Genomic DNA, 14,347 nt, shown 5'->3' on the forward strand with positions numbered 1-14,347 from the left:
TTTGGATTCTATATTCACTACCAAAATCTTTCTCCTATTGAATGATATATGTTCTACCTTTGATTACTCAGAATTTACTTATGAATTTCTTGGAAGAAATTTAGTTTGGAAGTCTTTGATTTTAGTTTTTGAACTCTTTGGTGCTTGCTAAATTTAGCCCCCCCCCCCAAGTTGGTTATATCATGTTATTTTCTTTTGTAATTTCATTTGTGGTTTAAACTTTTTTATTTCATTATACTTAGCTTATTTTTGAAGGATTAAAAATACATTTATGGCAGAAATCTGCCATAAATTATCGTATAAGAAATACAGTAGGAAAAAACACAGCCATCATCAGAACCAAGTCATTGTCCATGTATGTTCAGTCTATCAGCCCACTATCAGGAAGGAGAACAGACAGACTTTATATTTTCTTTTAAAGGTCAGCACATGCAGACTTGCAGACCATTAGAGAAGCACATTCCAGTGAAGAGGCAAAGTTCTTTTTGCCTTGTACCCACTTAAGATTAAATTTGAAGAGTCAGCAAAGGCTTTTCAGCTTTGATTTCAAAAGCTGCTGTTTTAGAGTTAGCCCCCAATCCCTTCCTTTTCTTTCTATGATACAGTATATATACACCCTTTACATCTAAGTATAAAGTGTAATTCTTCATGGATCCATCCTGTGTTAGTAAATCTGATGAGAATGTTCTAAGTATTAAATGCATTCTTTTCTTAAACTATATAATGAGCTCAAAATAATGCCACAGTTCAGGTTGCATAGTGTTTGAATCAATACTTTCTGTGTTGTTACCCTTCAGTAACTTCCCTACCCCTAATTTTTACTTGTCTATTTTTTCCTGATTAGCATAAAAATATATGACATCTGTAGCATCTGTACCACATATGTAAGGTCATTCAACTTCTTAAAATTATAGTGTTTGTGGAAAGGTTAATTTTGGACAGTATTTTTCTAGGTGTAATAATGCATTACCATCATCCTGGATTTTTTCATTTTTCTTTCTTTTCTTTTTTTAAGAGACAGAAAGAGGGATAGACACAGTCAGATAGGAAGTGAGAGAATGAGAGGCATCAGCTTGTAGCTGTAGCACTTTAGTTGTTCATTGATTGCTTTCTCATATGTGCCTTGACTGGGGGGGCTCTAGCTGAGCCAATGACTCCTTGCTCAAGCCAGTGACCTTGGGCTCAAGCCAGCAACCTTGGGCTTCAAGTCAGTGACCTTTTGGGCTCAAGCCAGTGACCATGGGGTCATGTCTGTGATCCCACACTCAAGCCAGGGACCCTGCGCTCAAGCTAGATGAGCCTGCGCTCAAGCTCACAACCTTGGGGTTTTAACCTGGGTCCTCAGTGTCCCAGGCCGATGCTCTATCCACTGTGCAACCACCTGGTTAGGCTTATTTTTCTTATAGGTTAATTGTACTATTACTTGGGTGCTACGGTTTTCCTAGGATGCTGCATTCAGGTGTCATTTTCCTGGAAGTTCATTCTCAGAAAAGGTGTCTGGAAGGAAAATAAATGTTTTGGATTTATTGCATGTTTGAATTTGCCACTTGATCCTCACTTGATAAATTGGTTGAGTATAAAACTCTAGGGTTTTCTTTTTTTATTTGTTTGGTGTTTAGGTAAGAGTAGAGGAGATTGCCTGACCAGGTGGTGGCGCAGTGCATAGAGTGTCAGACTGGGATGCTGAGGACTCAGGTTCGAGACCCGAGGTCGCCAGCTTGAGCACGGGCTCATCTGGTTTGAGCAAAAGCTCACTAGCTTGGACCCAAGGTCGCTGGCTTCAGCAAGGAGTTACTCTGTCTGCTGAAGGCCTCCGGTCAAGGCACATATGAAAAAGCAATCAATGAACAACTAAGGTGTTGCAATGTGCAAAAAAAAAAAAAAAAGAAGAGTAGAGGTCCTGGCCGGTTGGCTCAGTGGTAGAGCGTCGGCCTGGCGTGTGGGAGTCCCGAGTTCGATTCCCAGCCAGGGCATACAGGAGAGGCGCCCATTTGCCTCTCCACCCCTCCCCCTCTCCTTCCTCTCTGTCTCTCTCTTGGCCTCTGCCCCAGGCGCTAGAGTGGCTCTGGTCGCGACAGAGCAACGCCCCGGATGGGCAGAGCATCGCCCCCTGGTGGGTGTGCCGGGTGGATCTCGGTCAGGCGCATGCGGGAGTCTGTCTGACTGCCTCCCCGTTTCCAGCTTCAGAAAAATACAAAAAAAACCCCAAAAAACCCCCAAAACCCAAAAACAAACAAACAAAAATAAGAGTAGAGAATATAGTGAGGCAGATGCCCACATGTGTCCTGACTGGGATCTACCTGGCAACCCCGTCTGGGGCTGGTGCTTGAGTACTGAGCTATTTTTAGTGCCTGAGGCCGATGTGCTTGGACCAACTGAGCTATCCTCAGTGTCCAGGGCCACACGAACCAATGGAGCTGGCTCCGGGAGGGGAAGAGGGAGAGCAGGGGGAAAGAAGCAGTTGGTCGCTTCTCCTGTGTACCGACTGGGAATCAAACCTCGGACGTCCATATTGCTGGACCAAAACTCTAGGTTTAACATTTTGGTTTTAAAAGGCATCACTCCATTACTTTCTAGCATTTACTGCTGCTGTTAGAAATCAGAAGATAATCTGTTCCTCATTACTTGGTGCTTCTTGGGGAATTCTCTTTTGGTTTTTCCTTTTTCTACCTCCTGTCCTTGTCTCTCTCTTCCCTCAGTCATCCTTATGCTCTCCACCTTTCCTCTTTGTATGTAAAATATATGCAAAATTTAAAGAATAATAAAAAGATAAATATCCACAAGTCTACCACCCAGCTTACAAAGTTGAATTTTTCTAAGCCCCTTGTTTGTACCTTCCCTATTGAATTTTTACCTTAGAGTGTATCACTATCCTGAATTTTGTGTCTTTTCTTGTGTTTAATAATTTCAGTACAAATGTATGACTCCTTTAGCACCATGTAACTGAAATTCACCCATGTTGATTGGTATATCTGTAGTTATTTCATTTTCAATGCTGTATGGATTTCATTAACTTAATATAAGATTTCTTCTATTCTCTGATGTACATTTGGATTGTTTTCAGATTCTTGTTATGAATAATGCTGCTCTGATATTCTCGTATATGGATGCAAGTGTTTATCTAAGAATCTAAACATATCTAGAAGTAGAAAGCCTGGGAAGGATATGTATAAATTCTACCTTATAAATAATGACATACTGTTGTCTAAAATGATTATATCAATTTGTAGTAGTGCATAAGAGGTCTCCTTGCTGCTCATCCTTTCTAACACTTGATAATTGTCTTTCTCATTTTAGCAATTCTGGTTGATATTTATTGGATCTTAATTTATCTCTCCCTGATTATTAGTAAAATGAATCACTTTTTATGTGTTTATTGGCTATTTGGATAGTCTCCTACTATAAGAAGTAGCTCTTTTTTTTTCTTTTTAATAGGAGTTCTTTATATATCCCATGGATAAATTCTTTTCTATGTATTATAGATACCTTCTTCAACCCTATGGTTTGCTTTTCATTCTCTTAATGATATGTATATTTGGATGGACATAAATTTGTACTTTTAATGTCCAGTTTATCATTTTTAGTGTTTTGAGTTTTGTGATTTGTGTGATCTGTTTAAGAAATCTTTGCTTATCCCATGATCATAAAGATATTCTCCAAATTATCTTCTAGAAGCTTTATTGTTTTATCTTTCACATTTAGACCTGCCATCCAAATGGAATTTTTTTTTTTGATAAATAAATTTTTATTTTAATGGGGTGACATCAATAAATCAGGGTACATACATTCAAAGAAAACATTTCCAGGTTATCTTGTCATTTAGTTATGTTCAAATGGAATTTTTTTTAAAATATTTTATTTATTGATTTTACAGGGGGAGAAGGAGGAACAAGAAGTAGTTGCTTCATTCTAGTTGTTCATTGGTTGCTTGTCATATGTACCTTGACCAAGCAATTCTAGGGTTTCGAACCAGCGACCTCAGTGTTCCAGGTCAACGCTCTATCCACTGTGTCACCACAGGCCAGGATGGAATTGGTTTTTGTGTACAGGTGAGGTAGAACTCAAGGTACATTCCCCCAGTAATCAGATAACCAATTGACTCAGCACCATTTATTAAAAAGACAGTTTTCCCCCCAACTGCTCTTCAGTGTTACACTTGTCATAAATTAATTGTGCATATCTAGTGGCTCTTTTTTGAAACTGTTCTCTTGTATTGACCTCTTGTTGTGCCGGTGTCACAGTGTCATTAGCTGAAATGTATATATTGAGTTGTTCAGGCTTGTATATACTTACTGATTTTTGTCTACATGATGTGTTATGATATACTCCTATGAATGAGGACTCGTCTCTTTCTCCTTATTATGCCAGTTTTATGCATTTGAAAAATAGCTGTGGTGTTAGGTACACGCAAGTTTGTTATTTATTGGTAAATCTTAGTGAATCAAACTTTTTGTTACTTTATTTCTATTAATGGGTTTTTGTTTAAGAGTCTATTTTGCTTGGGTTTTATATACCTATACCAATCTGCTATGCTTTTTTGTTATACAGCTGATCCTGCTGTAGTAGATGATGCTGGTGCCCTGTCTAGAGTCCTTTTACCAGCCAGTGTACACACCTCATGGCCACCCCCAAACCAGCTTTGGGTGTTAGCTGCCAAGGGCAGCAGCAGATAGCAGCCACCTCCCCCAGAAATGCCTGGGAAGTTACATCCCTCCCTTTCCTATGACCCATAGCCAGTGACTGCCTGATGAAGGTTACAGAGACCTGGCCCCTTGCCTCACAGTGGCACTGACTTTGTGGTGTGGTTGTGCTTCATAGCTTCCTAAGAGGAGGTGGAGGCTAGATTTCAGCTAAAATCACAGCTTTGTTTCCCTTCCTTACTCACAGATTTCTCTAAGGGCACTCACTCCCTCAATAGATCACTTGCTTAAGTCTTAGGCTTTACTTGTGAAGGGAGGGAGAAGCAAGGGAGACCGTGTCTCTTTCTAGTGTTAAGTTTTACAAATGCTGTTTTTGTTTTATATTTCATTTTAATGAACTTTCTTTTCTTATTTTATTTATTTTTTAAGTGAGAGGAGGAGAGATAGACAGATTCCGCATGCACCCTGACTGAGATCCACCTGGCAACCCCCATCTAGGGCCGATGCTTAATCAACCAAGCTATTCTCAGCATCTGAGGCTGATGCTCAGACCAACTGAGCTATCCTTAGCACCTCAGGCTGATGCTCAAACCAGTCGAGCCACTGGCTGCAAGAGAGAGAGAAGAGGGAGATGGAGGGGAAGAGAAACAGATGGTTGCTTCTCATGTGTGCCCTGACCAGAGATTGAACCCAGGACATCCACATGCCAGGCTGGAGTGCTTCCACTGAGCTAATTGGCTAGGGCCCAGGGCTTTTCACTTTTTTCTTTTTTAATTATTTTTTATTCATTTTTTAGAGGAGACAGAGAGGGGGGGAGGAGCAGAAAGCATCAACTCCCATTTGTGCCTTGACCAGGCAAACCAGGGTTTTGAACCAGCGACCTCAGCGTTCTAGGTCGACGGTTGATCCACTGCTCCACCACATGTCAGACCAGGCTTTTCACTTTTAACACAGATCTTTACCTCTGTTTCAGGTACAGTGTTAAAAGTTATGTTAATAGCCCTGGTCAGATAGCTTGTTTGGTTAGACCATTATCCCAAAGGGCAGGGGTTACTGGGTTTTTTTGTTTGTTTGTTTTGTTTTTGTATTTTTCTGAAGCTGGAAACAGGGAGGCAGTCAGACAGACTTCCACATGCGCCCGACCGGGATCCACCTGGGACGCCCACCAGGGGGCGATGCTCTGCCCATCTGGAGCGTCACTCTGTTGCAACCAGAGCTGTTTTAACACCTGAAGCAGAGGCCACAGAGCCATCCTCAGTGTCCGGGCCAACGTTGCTCCAATGGAGCCTTGGCTGCGGGTGGGGAAGAGAGAGACAGAGAGGAAGGAGAGGGGGAGGGGTGGAGAAGCAGATGAGCGCTTCTCCTGTGTGCCCTGGCTGGGAATCGAACCCGGGACTCCTGCATGCCAGGCTGATGCTCTACCACTTAGCTAACCGGTCAGGGCACAGGGGTTACTGGTTTGATCCTTGGTCAGGGCACATACAGGAACAGCTGGATGTTCTTATCTCCCTCCCTCCCTTCTTCACTTGCTAAAATTAATAAAAAGTTTTTAAAAATGTTAATAATAACTTGGAATATTCCTTTGACTTTTTGCTTTGCCTGTTCAGTTTTCACTTAATAGTATTAGTTTTACTTCTAAGCCTTTCCCCCTTCTACTTAAAAACATCTGTAAGTTACTTTTATGTTAAAGGCAACACATTTACCACCACTAAGATCATTCTACAAAATGCCTACTAAGTATTCCTGTAGTATTTATGCCTACTCAGAATTCTTCCTGCTCAGAATTGCTAACCTACTGTACTCCAATGCTAATTCTGCTCTAGAACCAACAGTAGAAAAACCAGGAGGGTCCTTGCAGCTGGTCAGATGTCAGTCCCAGCCAGAGAAGGCTGACCATCATGACATAGAACAGAGCACACCCAGCGATGTGCATGTGCATTTAATGAGAACTTATGAGGTATCACTTGGTGCCCAGGGTAAATGCAAAAGATACTATCTTTGCCATCTAGGAACTCGGAGTCCAAGGGGGCCTCTAGAACAGACACACATGGTAAATAAGTAATTCTCGAATCAACAGTGCACATCTCTATCTCCTTTCAGTTCTACCACTTTTCTTTACTTTCACTGGTATACAATAAAATATGGTATATTATGGCTCTGAATTTCGGAGAAAAACCCACTTTGCCTGATGGAGAGGTTTTTCTGAAATGAAATAGTTCTCAAAAGCTAAGAGCTGATCAAATGTGAATACTCTTCCTTTTATTCAATTTCTCTAGCAATGAGTCATCTTAAAATTACATAATTTGTTACTCTTGGACAGAGACATGTGAGCTACTACTATAGAGACTTAATATAAAATACATTTTTTTAAAATATTGATTTTAGTGAGAGAGGAAGGGAGAGAGACAGTGACAGGAGCATCGATCCGTTCCTGTATGTGCCCTGACCAGGGTGGAACCGGCACCCTCTGCACTTTGGAGTGACGCGCTAACCAACCGAGCTATCCGGCTGGCCAGGGCACAGAGACTGAACATTTTAATAATTGTAAAAGTTTTAATATTTATACAGTGATGTTAACATCAATGGTGGCAGCTAATCTCTTGAATAAAAACCTATTTGTATTTTGCCACGTTGCATCATGATGTTGTGTGTTTCTAAAAGCAGAAAGCTATTTTTATGGCTCTGCCTAATAATGATAAGATGACTGACATGGAGAGCTGGTTTGTATGGTAACGGCCGGTTGGCTTTCTTTCCATGATTGCTCTGGCATAAGGTATGTTTGGAAAGTAGAAGAATGAGGTGAATATTCTTTTTTTTTTTTTTTTTTTTACAGAGACAGAGAGAGAGTCAGAGAGAGGAATAGACAGGGACTGGAGAGATGAGAAGCATCAGTCATTAGTTTTTCGTTGCGTGTTGCAACACCTTAGTTGTTCATTGATTGCTTTCTCATATGTGCCTTGACCGCGGGCCTTCAGCAGACCGAGTAACCCCTTGCTCGAGCCAGTGACCTTGGGTCCAAGCTGGTGAGCTTTTGCTCAAACCAGATGAGCCCGCGCTCAAGCTGGCGACCTCGGGGTCTTGAACCTGGGTCCTTCCGCATCCCAGTCCAACGCTCTATCCACTGCGCCACCGCCTGGTCAGACAAGGTGAATATTCTTAATTAGTGATGACCCTTCAGCATTGAACCTATTTACTCTTTTTCTGGTTCTGAAGAGTTTTTGTAGTTTTGGCATTTCTGATTAATTTCAAATTAGACATGTTCTTTTATTAACTTCTATTGTACCATTTTATGTATTTATTTATTAAAGATTTTGTTTATTTATTTTTAGAGAGGAGAGAGACAGAAAGGGCCAGGAAGCATCAACTAATACTTGCTTCTCATATATGCCTTGACCAGGACACACACACACACACACACACACACACATACCATTTAGTCACTGTCCTTGACTTTTGAGAACTAGTAGTTTATAGGAGCTACTGGTGTTATGTATGCAGCTAACTACAGCACAGATCAGACTGTACCTGTTAGAATAGAAGTACAGGTGATGGGTGTTAGTTCAGAATGGTGCTGGGAAACAGATTCTATAAAGGAATCACAGAAAAGGTGATAGGATGAGGACCTTGATTTTGAAACTTTGATAAACAAGCAGAGAAGAGAATTTAAAATGTGAATAGCAATATGAACAAGGTAAGGGGGGGGGAAGAAACTTTTCTCTATGCTTAAAGTTCTTTTGGCTGGTCTTATACCAAGGAGACGTGAGACAGATGAACAAGAGAAAATAAGCAAATTTAATATATACATATATATGGGAACCCTGTATACATGAGAGAGTCGGAGATCTCACATGCACAGGAGGTTCGAGACACAGGGAAAATGGGCATAGGTAAGGCACCTCAGCTAGGGCTGAGGTAAGGCACCGTGAGGTAATGCACTAGAAGGTCATGGCAGGGAGAGCACATGGTCAGTAATTATTAGTTTTCCCTACCATATAGAAAGGCAAAAGGTCATTTCTGATTTTAACTCCTATCCTGGGCCAGGCTTCTAATTTAAATTCTTCTAGGTAGTTAAGGGGCAAGAAGTTTCTTTTGAGCCCTCAGAGTTTCAGTTGCTTTAGCTCACAACAATCCACCTACACAGAAGCACATCTTCGGGTAGATCATTCTGAACCCCTGCAAAGGGCAAAAAGTGCTAATGTCCATGGTGTGCTTGTAAAATGGCAGCTGGTCCCATGTGACTAAAGTGTGGGGAGACCCAACATGGAAACCTGCTGACAGCCTGACCAGGCGGTGGCGCAGTGGATAGAGCATTGGACTGGGATGCAGAGGACCCAGGTTCAAGACCCCGAGGTTGCCAGCTTGAGCGCGGGCTCATCTGGTTTGAGCAAAAGCCCAAACCCAAGGTCGCTGGCTCCAGCAAGGGGTTACTCGGTCTGCTGAGGGCCTGCGGTCAAGGCACATATGAGAAAGCAATCAATGAACAACTAAGGTGTTGAAACGCGCAATGAAAAACTAATGATTGATGATGCTTCTCATCTCTCTCCGTTCTAGTCTGTCTGTCCCTGTCTATCCCTCTCTCTGACTCACTCTCTGTCTCTGTAAAAACAAAACAAAACAAAACAAAAAAAACCTGCTGACAGTTGTGGTATGTGATAGGACTGGGTCTCTTAGGATTGTGGGGTCTTAGGATTGTGGGGTCTAAACACTAAGGGGTTTAGATTTTTTTAAAAATAGGCATTGGGTTTCTTTTTTTTTCTTTTTTAAATTATTTTTTAGATTTTATTTGTTGATTCTTATGGAGGGGGGAGATAGAGAGAGTGGAGGGAGAAGTGGGAAGCATCAACTCATAGTTGCTTCCGGTAAGTACCTTGACCAGGCAAGCCCAGGGTTTTGAACTGGTGACCTCAGCGTTCCACTGCGCCACCACAGGTCAGATTGGGGTTCTTTTAAATCAACTGGGATGTTTTCTCCATGTTAGGACTCTTCCCAACTGCCTTTATCCTTTTCTTAATTTAATTTTTGATTTTTATTCTTACTTAAGTGAGAGGAGGCAAAAGAGCAAGGGTCAGGAACCTTTTTGGCTGAGAGAGCCATGAACGCCACATATTTTAAAATATAATTCTGTGAGAGCCATACAACGACCCGTGTACATTATGCATTATCCCATAAAAATTTGGTGTTGTCCGGAAGGACAGCTGTGATTGGCTCCAGCCACCCGCAACCATGAACATGAGCGGTAGAAAATGAATGGATTGTAATACATGTGAATGTTTTATATTTTTAACATTATTATTATTATTTTTTTTTTTTTTGTATTTTTCTGAAGCTGGAAACGGGGAGAGACAGTCAGACAGACTCCCGCATGCGCCCGACCGGGATCCACCCGGCACGCCCACCAGGGGCGAGCTCTGCCCACCAGGGAGCGATGCTCTGCCCCTCCGGGACGTCGCTCTGCCGCGACCAGAGCCACTCTAGCGCCTGGGGCAGAGGCCAAGGAGCCATCCCCAGCGCCCGGGCCATCTTTGCTCCAATGGAGCCTTGGCTGCGGGAGGGGAAGAGAGAGACAGAGAGGAAGGGGGGGGCGTGGAGAAGCAAATGGGCGCTTCTCCTATGTGCCCTGGCCGGGAATCGAACCCGGGTCCCCTGCACGCCAGGCCGACGCTCTACCGCTGAGCCAACCGGCCAGGGCCTTTAACGTTATTATTTTTTTATTAAAGATTTGCCTGTGAGCCAGATGCAGCCATCAAGAGCCACATCTGGCTCGAGAGCCATAGGTTCCCGACCCCTGCAATAGAGAGACAGATTCCTGCATGCTCCCCAATTAGGATCCACCTGGCAATCCCCATCTGGGGCCTATGCTCACAATCGAGCTATTTTTTGTACCTGAGGTAGAGGCTCCACAGAGCCATCCTCAGTGCCCGGGCCAGCACACTCAAATCAGTCGAGCCATGGCTGCAGGAGGGGAAGAGATAGAGAATGAGAGAGAGAGAAGGGGAAGGGGAGGGGCAGAGAAGCACATGGTTGCTTCTCCTGTATGCCCTGACTGGAAATCGAACCTGGGACTTCCACATGCCAGGTCAACGTTCTACCACTGAGCCACCTGGCAAAGAAGGAAAGGTAGCCTGAACAGTGGGGTGCAGTGGGTAGAGCATCGTCCTGGGAGGTTGAATTTCTGGGTGTGAAACCCCAAGGTCACCAGCTTGAGCATGGGGTCGCTGGCTTGAATGTGAGGTCATTGACATGATCCCATGGTCACTGACTTGAGTCCAGAGGGTGCTGGCCTGAAGCCCAGACTTGAGAAGGGGTCACCGGCTCAGCTTAAGCCTCCCCCCCTGCCCCAGGCAGGTATGAGTAGCAATCAGTGAACAACTAAAGTGACGCAACTACAGGTTGATGCTTCTCCTCTTTCTCCTCCTCCCCACCCCTCTTGTCTGGTTGGCTGGCTTAAATAAATAAATAAAATAAAAGGGCAAAAAAATCAACTTTTAAGTATAGTGATGTTGCTCAGAGATAGGCAGAACCTATAAAATTCTAAGATTTTGGCCATTTTTGTGACACCCTGCTTCTCTTCTGGTGTTCTCTGGCTCTCCTCTGAGCCTGGCCCTCAGTCCCAGCTCCATCATAGGGGCTTGTTTGCTCTGGTTCTCCTTTTGTCATCTGTTCAAGTGAAGGAATTGGATCCTAGAATATTTGAACTGGTGGTTTTAAATTTATTTATTAATTTTATTGATTTTAGAGAGAGAGGAATGGAGAGAAAGAAACATACAGAAACTGGAACATCAAGCTGTTCCTTCAAGCTGTTTCTGTATGTGCTCTGACTGGGGATTGAACCAACAACCTCTGTGGTTTGGGACAGTGCTCAAACCAGCTGAACTTGTGGTTTTAAACAAGCTTTTAGAGATTTTAAGTGGTTAGAAATAACTTTTAGATAGTTGTAAGCAAACTCTGAATTTTTTTTCTTATACTGAGGAAGAATATATGGGATGAATAGTAAAGTTTTTTAAAAATACTTTGTTTTTTTCCAAATTTGAGGGCATTAAGTATTGAGAATCATCTTAAAATTTGCTTTTCTTCTTTTAAAATTGAGATAAAATTGAAGATTCCACTCTTCAGGATGGTCAAAGCAGAAATGTAAGTGCTGTGTCATTGTCGTCTCTTGTTTTGGCCCACATAACCAGACTTCAGACTGTATCACATGGCTAACAGTGGGAGGTATCTAGTGTAGATTATTCTTCTTGGAGAAATAGATTTAAATTCACTTGGACAGAGATGTAGGAGGCAGGTTCCTGTTTAGAGATCTAAAATGCATTCGGTCAGGACTGAACCCAAGCTGCCGGGATAGCTCCTGTAAGTAAGCTAGCTTCCTGCCTTGTGCTGGAAGGTTTTATGTGTGTGTGTGTGTGCCTGTGGATGCAGTGCTTTTATATTTAGAGGCCAGAGCTCTCTAAAGTAGTAATGGGAAGAGTAACTCTTTGTTTTGGGGAACTACATGGAAATAAAATGTATCAGCTGGGTGATCCTTCAGCTATTCTAGTAACCAGTGGCTCTCTCCTGTTGTTAATCCTATAAGGAACAGGACAAATGGTGGTTAACAGAAACCTGCCCAGCCTGGAACTCCCTATAGTTTGTCACAGTACAGCTGTTGTCCTTGAAGTGTGTAGGGAGGCACCTGGGGTAGAAAGTTAGCATGTTCTCCAGGGAATTTAGAGTTTATTGCTCAGGACAGTTAAGATGTTGCTGAATTGTCTGTTGCTTTTTGCCAGTCTGGTTCTGGGGAGTAGCGGGAGAAATTCAGATTAGCCGAGGGGATTATGTGCCTCCGAGTTGCATGAGATGGCAGCTGAGTCCTTTAGAGATTCTTAATAAAGATGTGGTTTTACTTACAATAAAATATAGTTTTGATTGAAAGTATAAATCAAGGTTTTCTAGTTAATTAAATTAAAAACAGAACACAGCCATCAGACAAGGTTCAGCTTGATATCAATAGGCTCCTTAAATTCATTAAAACAAATCTGAGGGATAAAGTCCTTATTTAATGACTGAAACTTTGCTAGGCAAACTCAAAAAATCTCATGCTGAATATGAAATCTTTATGATGCAGGCTATACCTATCACCATGTCAGGTTATAAATGGTCTTAAAATCACATTGGGTCTGGCTGGGCTGCTGGTTTTTTTCCACGCCTGAGAAACAGCACTGCATTTTGGCCACAACACTCTCAATAATGTCTTCGGGTAGCAGCTTTGTTGTTGGCTTCAGAATATCAGTCATGCAAAAAAAGTATAGAAGAAAATATTTAGCCCATGTATCTTTTTAGTTCTGTGTCTTGCCCATAACTCACCCCCCGCAAAATAACAGGACAGATTATCAATCACAGATAAAATTTAAGTGAGCATTATGGGCAGTCTCCTACCTTTAAGAATTATTAAACATTTATGTATTAAATTGGTTATTTGGAACGCAAAGTGCATTTCCCTTAGACAACAATGTTGTAAGTGATTATTTTGTTTCTAAACGAATCCAGGTTATTAAGAACTTTTTTTTTTCTTTCTAAAATTGTCAGGAGGCAGTCTTTTGAAAGATGTCAAACTTGTCCTTAGCCATTGTATTGCCTCCCTATCTCCTCCTAGGGCCCACTTGCCCTCTCCCAACTTTATCTTTTCCAGGTTGGCTTTATTCCCGGAAATGTCCCATGTTGCTAAATTATTATTTAAAATTATTTTTTTAATTTAAAATTATTTTTTAGAGGGAAGGAGGGAGAGAGACAGAAACATTGTTCTGTTCCTGTATGTGCCTTGACCCGGGATCAAACCCACAATTTCTATGTATCTGGACAATGCTCTAACCAACTGAGCTGTTTTTCTCCCTTTTCATACTAACCCCAGAAACTCAGAAACTTTCAGAGGAATTTCTCTCTGAGATCAGGAGAAAATTACTTGATAAGCAATCCCACTAAGGTGGTCCTTCTATATAACATTTTATCCCTTTTAAATTGTGAAATAGGCTACAATACTTTTAAAAAGAGAATGCTGGCTTTCTCAAATGAATCTTGGTGGAAGTTTGGCTAATGTGACAGTACCATAAAAATACAGTGTTATGAACAGTGACTGAGTATGTTGGTAGGACTTAGGCTTCTGTTCTTCCTTTTTATGAGTTTTCTTTTTCTGCATTAGCAACACCTTGGGCATGGGGTGGTAGGCAGAGAGATGACAACAGCTCTAACCATCTGCAAACTAGATTGCTCATTTCTCATCAGAAAGAATCAGCTCAGATCCCAAGTGACTGACTATAGATAAGACAACTGACCTAGAATTTTCAAGAGGACTCCCAGGAGCCTAAAAAATTGTCCATACTACTGTGTGTTTAAATTACATATGAATACTATTTAATCTCTTAGACCTAGAAAATATTTTTAGTTCAGTATTATTCCCGAGTTTGTGATCTAAAGTAAACCATAAAACAGAGAAGCTGCTTGTGACCTCATCATATATTCTTATGTACTCTTTATGAGTACATAACTATTAATAGCAAGAGGTAGTCAAGGGAGCAGAATTCTCTCCTGTGCTTCATCATCCTGTCATGTCATTTTCTATGGTTTGCCTGTTCAAAACCAGTCTAGATTACCAGATAGTTTCACTTCAGACATGTAGTCAGAATGAAAGATCAGATGTCCAAGGTGCTATGTTGAAAAACTATGTTCTCTTGGTG

At 41.8% G+C, this 14,347-nt stretch overlaps 1 protein-coding gene across 23 annotated transcripts in view; it reads left to right on the plus strand.

The window, feature by feature from the left end:
• Nucleotides 1–14,347, plus strand: part of MAP4 (microtubule associated protein 4) — a 173,905-nt gene that overhangs the window by 44,841 nt on the left and 114,717 nt on the right. Inside the window, exon 1 of one of the 23 annotated variants that reach the window (XM_066351621.1) lies at nt 11,866–11,987. The exons of the other annotated variants lie outside the window; for them this stretch is intronic. The gene's annotated coding sequence lies outside the window, so the exon portion shown is untranslated. Of the gene's footprint in view, nt 1–11,865; nt 11,988–14,347 lie in introns of those variants that run through there. 23 annotated transcript variants of the gene reach the window in all.

The sequence above is a fragment of the Saccopteryx leptura genome, chromosome 10, assembly GCF_036850995.1.
Source record: "Saccopteryx leptura isolate mSacLep1 chromosome 10, mSacLep1_pri_phased_curated, whole genome shotgun sequence".
Taxonomy (NCBI): domain Eukaryota; kingdom Metazoa; phylum Chordata; class Mammalia; order Chiroptera; family Emballonuridae; genus Saccopteryx; species Saccopteryx leptura.